Source organism: Chenopodium album, chromosome 3 (assembly GCF_948465745.1).
Source record: "Chenopodium album chromosome 3, dcCheAlbu1.1, whole genome shotgun sequence".
NCBI lineage: Eukaryota > Viridiplantae > Streptophyta > Magnoliopsida > Caryophyllales > Amaranthaceae > Chenopodium > Chenopodium album.
The window spans coordinates 36,159,853-36,167,297 of record NC_137836.1 but is presented as its reverse complement, the minus strand read 5'-3'; the positions used below and the strand labels follow the sequence as shown (position 1 = coordinate 36,167,297).

The following is a 7,445-nucleotide window of genomic DNA, read 5'->3' as shown; positions in this document are numbered from 1 at the left end:
CATGATATGGGTCCAATAATAGTGTAATTGGATAGGGCTTGAAAAGACCTTTTCGACGATATATTATAAGCTCAATTTCGATGAATATTGAGGAAGTTATGGCCAATTTACTGAGCTGGGCCCGGTTTGAGCCTTATATGCGGCCCAATGATCTAGAGGAGGGCCTAATATAGATTTATCATTCCTAATGCAATTAGGAATGGTTTTAGTATTCTAGATTCTTCTAGAAGGTTCTTTTCATTCCTAATTCAATTAGCATTGATAAATTGACTTTTGTTGACTTTTTATAGTTTTAATCAGAATAAAAAAACGTTTTTGAGGAAAATACGATTTTATCCTCCTGTACGGCAATTTCTATCTGATATTAAGAAAACGCGTCAATTTCTTAGTCAGCGCCAAACGCCAGCATTAGCGCATGACGCTAAGCTTGGCGCCTGGCGCTAGCTAGCGTTAGCGCCTGGCGCTAATGTCAGCGTCTGGCGCTAACCCCCGTTTTACGCGTCAGAACTCTGTTTTGATTTTTTATCTTTTTGGTTGATTTTCTCTATAAATATCTTTCTAAAAACTCCGTTTTGATTCACCAACTCTCATCAAGATTTTCTTGATTACTCTCTCTCTCTCTCTCTCTTTTCTAAACTAGCCTTTTCACAAATACAAAATTCCGCATTCATTAGACTTGGAAACACCTAGCATAATTCAAAGTTGCCTTCGCCCTAAACGTGAAAGGTTTAATTTATGAGGGTTTGGTCCCAAATCTCTTTTTCAATTATTTAATTTAATTGTTGTGTATTATTTTTCTTGAAATTACTAACGTGTGTATTTTGTTATTAGAAAGAGATACGAGGCATCCAAGTAAGTACTTTAATGGTTTAATTGATATTATGATATAGAAATCATGCTTAGATTGTTATTTTGATTCCTAGTATCATGTTATGATGTTTTCCTTAATTTGATGTTTAGGGTGACAACAATAAATTCCTAGTATCATGTCTAGGGTAACTTTAATATTAAGTATGATTAAAAATATGATGCCTTTTATGTTCTTCCTAATATTTATGATTGTTAGTATCATGTTATGGTTAAAGCTTTGATTTTTATTGTTTAGTGACATGCTAGGGTTTGTTATTAATCTTGTTAGTATCATGCATAGGATCTTGCTATTATTATTATGCTTTAACATGAACATGATTATGATAATTATGATTATGATTATTGTTGTGTCGAATTATATAATTTAACGTAATTTGTTAATTAGCGAATTGTTTCACGTAATTTGTTAATTTACGAATTGTTTTACGTAATTTGTTAATTTACGAATTGTTTTACATAATTTGTTAATTTACGAATTGTTTTACGTAATTTGTTAATTTACGAATTATTTCATGTTATTTGTTAATTGACAGATAACTTATACATATAATTTGATTATTTATTATGTTGCTTGATATTTATTGTTATTGCTTGATCACACCTTTTATGCATGTTTAGAGGGAATTTGTACTTGTAATCACGCTTATATAAGATAATTAATAATCTTGTTTAGGGTTAATTTGATTATAATTCAAGTGATCGCCAATAATAGCTTATTTGTGCATTAAATTCAACCAACGTAGATTAAACAGGTTTAGGGTTAATCCTATTGATTACATATTAGTCAAAAAGCGCACATGAATGCGATTAGAATAAAGTAGAGGCATATTAATAGGGCATGTTCAATCTCTTTTAGGTTGGATTTGTACCTTCATCCCTGAACCCTATTTGGTTCAAGACCTTATGGAGTTGACGATCTCTTAGATCGTTAAGGGGTGTAACCTTCACCTCGTGAACGGATTACAAGTTCCTAAAAAACTTGTTGGCGACTCTTTTGCTCTATCTTCTTTTCCTTTGGACGCCACCGTACTTTAGTGTATGATCACAGTGGGGTTCAAGCTAGGGATAACGCTTGAAATATTCCCTACAATGGTTTATCATTGTTTGAAGTTTTATTAGTAACTTACTAAATAAATGTCAGTTACAAATATTAAGTCAAATAAAATCTGACTAAATAGTTTGTAACTAGCTTACAAACGCCAGTTACAAATATTAAGTCAAAGAAATGTTGACCAAAACGTTTGTAACTAGCTTACAAACGCCAGTTACAAATATTAAGTCAAAGAAACTTTGACCAAAAAGTTTGTAACTAACTTACAAACGCCAGTTACAAATATTAAGTTATTGGAAATTTTTTATTTTTTTAAGAAAGGAAACAATTTTTCGTTGGAAATTATTTTTTAAGGGAATTTCTTGTTGAAATCTATTAAAACCTCTTTAACCAATATAAAAGCCCTATGCACCCTTACTATGCCAAATTTAAGGTTCCTAATGAATAGTGATTTACCCATTTTGCCCTCTTCTCCCCTTGCCGAACAACCCAATTATCCTAGAATAAAAATCGCAAAATACAAAACTGTTAGCAAAGACAGGCGTTCTCTACAATTATATAAAAAGTATTTCTGCTGGAGGCGTTTTTTGTGTTTATAAATAGAGAGCCATCTCCTATGATAACCGTTCTCTACTATTTATTACCTTTAAAAAAATCAATTAATTAAGGATTTTTTGACTTTTACCACCAAAAAAATTGCAAAATTGTTTTTTACTACCAAAAATTTTAAAAGTTTTATTTTACCACCAAAAAAAATTAAAAATTGTTTTTTACCACCTGCCGTCAAAAACCTAACGGAATATTTTAAATTATTTGATTTTTGTGCCAAACACATCATATTTAGAGGTTTTGGGGGGCATTTTGGTCCTATGGGTCCAATTTGAGGTCGCAATCGACAAAAAATGATCGGAAATGTTGAGCGTTTAAAAATACCTCGGTTTGCGTGAAACACGCAAATGAGGCATTATCGATCATTTTTTGTCAATTCCGACTTCAAATTGAACCCATAGGACCTAAATGCCCCCCTAAACCTATGAATAACATGTTGTGCGCACGAAAATCAAAGAGTTTTTCTTTAAATTGTTAAATTTAACGGTTTTCTTGACTGTAGGTGGTAAAAAACAATTTTTAGAAATTTTTTTGGTGGTAAAATACAACTTTTAAAATTTTTGGTAGTAAAAAACAATTTCGTGATTTTTTTTTGTGGTAAAAGTAAAAAATCCATTAATTAATGGTATATTTTACTTGAGTCTTTTTTTTTTTTTTTTTTAATAAGATTTTAAAATCACTTTACCTTCAATTTAATCTATTCATGAAAGTGAAAAATATCCCACTTCTGAAAGAAGCGTCGGTCTCTGCACCGCCGAACCCACCGTCGCTCCCACTGACGCACGCCTATAGTCATCGGCATACCGGCACACCGCCGTACCCAGCGAAGCACCACCGCACTTCTGCACCATTGCGCCACCACTGCACTAATAACTAGGTGAGTTTTGAATTATCCCTGTTTTGTAGGAATTTGATTCGAATTTGTTAAAATAATTGCAATGTATATTCATTATTCGAATTATAAAATTAAATTGTAGTTATAATTCAATCATATATTCCTCGAATTTCAGTATTTTAATTCGAAATTTAGGTAGATTAAAAGAAACTTCAAAGTTCTAATTTCAGGACAAATTATTCAATTGATTTTGTAGCGCAATTAATTCTATCAAATTTCAGCATTTTCAATCAAATTACACTTGATTTATTCGAACTACATTTTTTTTTTATTGTCTATCAAAATGATTTTTGCCAAATTAATCTTACAGTGGTCGAATCTACAACCTTAATTAGAAAGAAATTCGAGGTTTAGGTTCTGGCTTATTTAGCTATGCGTTATTGGATGGTTTTGGTATAAGCTTGGAGGCTGCTAAAGCATTGAGTATCGTTCTGTTTTTGGTGTTTCTAAGTATTGAAATATGAATGTATCTTAATTAATTACATGTCTTCTTTTTTTTTTTTGCAGAAATTTGCCTTGTTCCTCACACGGACAATCTGCTAAACATATACAAATATATGGAAGTTGCATCCGGGGTTACTCTCTGTCTCTCAAAGTGGACCCTCGAGCAAATTAGCAGGTAGCGAAGTATCTTTGTCCAGATATATATAGGATTTCAATTAGCAGTTGCGAAAACATTGCCTACTCGGGCCTTATTTTTTGAACCTTTGTTATTGTTGTGACTGAATTTGTGTAAAGATTTTAGCTTATCATGTTTAATTAGCTCTTTTTTCTTACTTGCATGGCTTAATTGATTTATTGATCCCTTAATTAAGCTGCTCATAAACTTTACACGAGTGGCATCATTATCCGATTGTTGTTGTGTGATATGGAGTTAAATTTTTTCTTGTAGTAGTGATAAATTGATAATATGATGTAGAATTTAAGGCATGAATTGAATAAGTAGTTACTTGATTCTAAATTGACTCCCTGGTTTAATTACTTGGCTTATTGAGTAACCTTGTATTTATGATCTTGTTTTTATTTTTTATTTTTTATTTTATTTTTATTTTTTTTATCACTTGTTTAATTTCTTTGCTAGTTAATAATCCCATGATTTTATCATTAGTATAAATAAATGTCTAATTTCATTCAAGTTCTAGAGAGTTGATACAAGAATAAAATAAAAAATAATAGATTCATAGGCTGTGTTGAACTAGTGAACTACTGGTCATCTACACATTCCCAGATCCTTTTGAGTTGAAGTTATAACTATTGTCTTTCTATCTATTTCTGCATTTATTGTTCCTTTTCATTTGTTCTTAAGTTATTTCTTCCAACTTTCCAACATACCCCTTTTGCAAAGCTTGCTGACTAGAAACAATTAGTTGAGTTGAACAAAACATGGTATCAAATACTCATACTCTATGCGTGTGTGTGTGACTGTGTGCGTAAATAGATGATTAGCTAGATATCTCCTATTTCCAAGACAAGGGCACAACATCTTTGAATAAGAACTCCAGCTTGAACTGCAATAATATGTACTCGGTTAATAAGCGTACAACTCAGTTGAGTTGTCTTAGGAGGGTCAACAAATCAAAATTCATGAATCCATTCTTTTGTTATTTGTAGACAGATTGGCTGCAGCATTTTATATCTAATGATAGTGTATTGCTAGAGCATGCTTCCAATAGTCAATTTCATAACTAAATGCAAAATGGAAAGTCAGAACTGAAATCAAAGCTGAATTTCAGAACTGAAAATCAGAACTGAAATCAGAACTAATTTCATAAATGAATTCAGAGCTGAATTTCATAACTGAATTCAGTGCTGAATTTCAAAACTGAATTCAGAGTTGAATTTCAGAACTAAATTCAGAGCTTTATTTCAGAATCTGGTTGCTTGGGTAAGATTGTTGTTTCATATGTTAGATTGGTCTATTGTTACTTAAGCCTTTTGTTGCTTTCATGTGATTTTGTTGTTGTTAGAGATGTTGCTTGGCTGGGAAGTATTACCTTCTTGCTAACTTTAGTTGCATCTTATTTGGGTTGACCTTAGTCTAAATTGGCTGATTATATTGATTATGTTTACATCGGCTTACAACTTGCCCCGAGGTTCGATATCTTAGAGTTTGAGAGCAAAGTTAGTGATTATAATTAAAATCTTAGTCCAGATTCGCTTACTAAATATGGAGTGTTATAATTAGAAGTTCCATGTCTTTTAGAGGTTAATACTTTGATAAATTGCCTTGGATTTTTGTGCATCTCTAGTAATTAGGTTGTATATTTACAATTATAGGTCACATGGCTACTGTTCTAAATCTCTTTTGGAAATTTACTAAGGTGCCCAAAGGGCTTACCCTACCCACTTCCCTACTATGTTTTGTTCCAAGAAATTTTGGAAATTCTTCTCTATTGCTTAGTCAACACTGAATATTTATCTCTTTGATCAGCACAATTGGAATGCTGGTGATAATGCCCTGTTGCAGAAATTTTTAAAGACTACTAAGCTTCACCAAAAAATTTGTATGCTGGTGAAACATCAAGGCATTTTGGAAGTTGGTTCCATTGTTAAATGCTTAACTTGAATTTAACTGTGATATTCCTGTATAACCCTTTGCAGCATCTTCTTGTTAGCTTACAGTCCTTTAGCTATGGGCATATTGTCTGGTAAATACTTTTACTTTGGAGATGATAGAGGTCCTACAGATGCTCGATTGAATCTTTTCAGAGGTATTTAGATTCTAATTTTAAAATATGACATCATGCGACTTGATTTATATGCTGTAATCTGTATGTTGATTTTTGCTCTTTTGGCAAGCAGGAAGATATTCAGAAGGGGAATCCAGGTATAGCCTGTCCAATGCTGCTACAAAATTAGCATATTCTTTTCAGCTTTGGAAGGACTTGTAACTCTTGTTGATCTGATAACCTGTTCTTGCTCTAGGTTGGTTACTATTTCTAAACTCAACATGCAACAACAACTAGTTAGATTATGAATTATGATGTACTTGGAACTTTTAGCTACCTCACTGCTGAGAACAAGGCAGTCACATGTTTAATACTTGTATTTCTTGGATATGCATGCTATGGAGCCTTGGCATTTTTGTGTTGACAACTAGAGCTGTTAATGTATTCACTTTTACTGCAGGAGTACCTTCAAATAGCAGAAAAGTACGACCTTCATCCAGTGTCTTTGGCAATTGGTATGCCATATCTCCCATTTTCATCTCCCCCTTTCCTTTCTGGCATTACGAAATTATGATTGTCTGCATTTGTATAGCATGCAGTAACTTTAGTCAGTCCATCACTTTAATTCTTAGATCTAAGATTTTCTACTTATGGCAAATACGATGTACAAATCTCTTTTGAGTATTGACTTCTGTTTGGCAGGTTTTATTTTGAAGCACCTCCTTGTAGCAAGTGTTGTTTTTGGAGCAACCAAGATATGGAAGCTTCAGGAGACTGTTAATGCATGTCGTATTGAGTTATCAGCTGAAGTAGTTGCTGAGATAAACAAGGTTCATTCAAGATTTCCAAATCCATGTCCCTGGGATTGGTAATGTGAGATAATATTCTTTTGTATTTAAATTAATTCATTTTTTGCCCTAAATTTATGGCTTTGCTTGTAACTTATAAGACTTGTAAGTGTGTGCATCTTTGGACTTTTGAATCCTATGTAATAGGTTTAAGTGATAAACCATGGAGTTGGATTGAATTGTAACAGCTTGTAATCCATTTAGTAGGATATACTACTATTTTGTATTCGAATCAAATATTTATTAAAAAAAATTATTTATTTTATAGTAACTGGCGCAATCAAATGCTAGTTACTAATAGTATTTTTTTTTAAAATAAAAAAGATATTCGTAACCGGCGTTAATATTTGCTAGTTACTAATAATACCCTAATTGTAAACGGCGTAGCTTAATGCCAGTTACGAATAGTATGCTTTTTAACTTGGAAAATAGATTTTTTGTAACTGGCGTGATTACAAGTATAATAAAATTAACCCTAAATAAGATTATTACTTATATTAAAT

At 32.1% G+C, this 7,445-nt stretch overlaps 1 long non-coding RNA gene across 2 annotated transcripts; it reads left to right on the top strand.

Moving 5' to 3' along the window:
- The first annotated feature begins 2,855 nt into the window (after nt 1–2,855).
- On the top strand, nt 2,856–7,103 carry LOC145613240 (uncharacterized). Of its 2 annotated transcripts, XR_014106901.1 has the most exons (6): nt 2,856–3,407; nt 3,933–4,044; nt 6,027–6,136; nt 6,228–6,350; nt 6,555–6,609; nt 6,797–7,103. It is a non-coding gene; the product is annotated as an uncharacterized LOC145613240 (long non-coding RNA). The 2 variants fall into 2 exon arrangements; XR_014106899.1 differs by lacking the exon at nt 6,555–6,609 and having other exon boundaries at nt 6,228–6,252.
- The last annotated feature ends 342 nt before the right edge of the window (nt 7,104–7,445 follow it).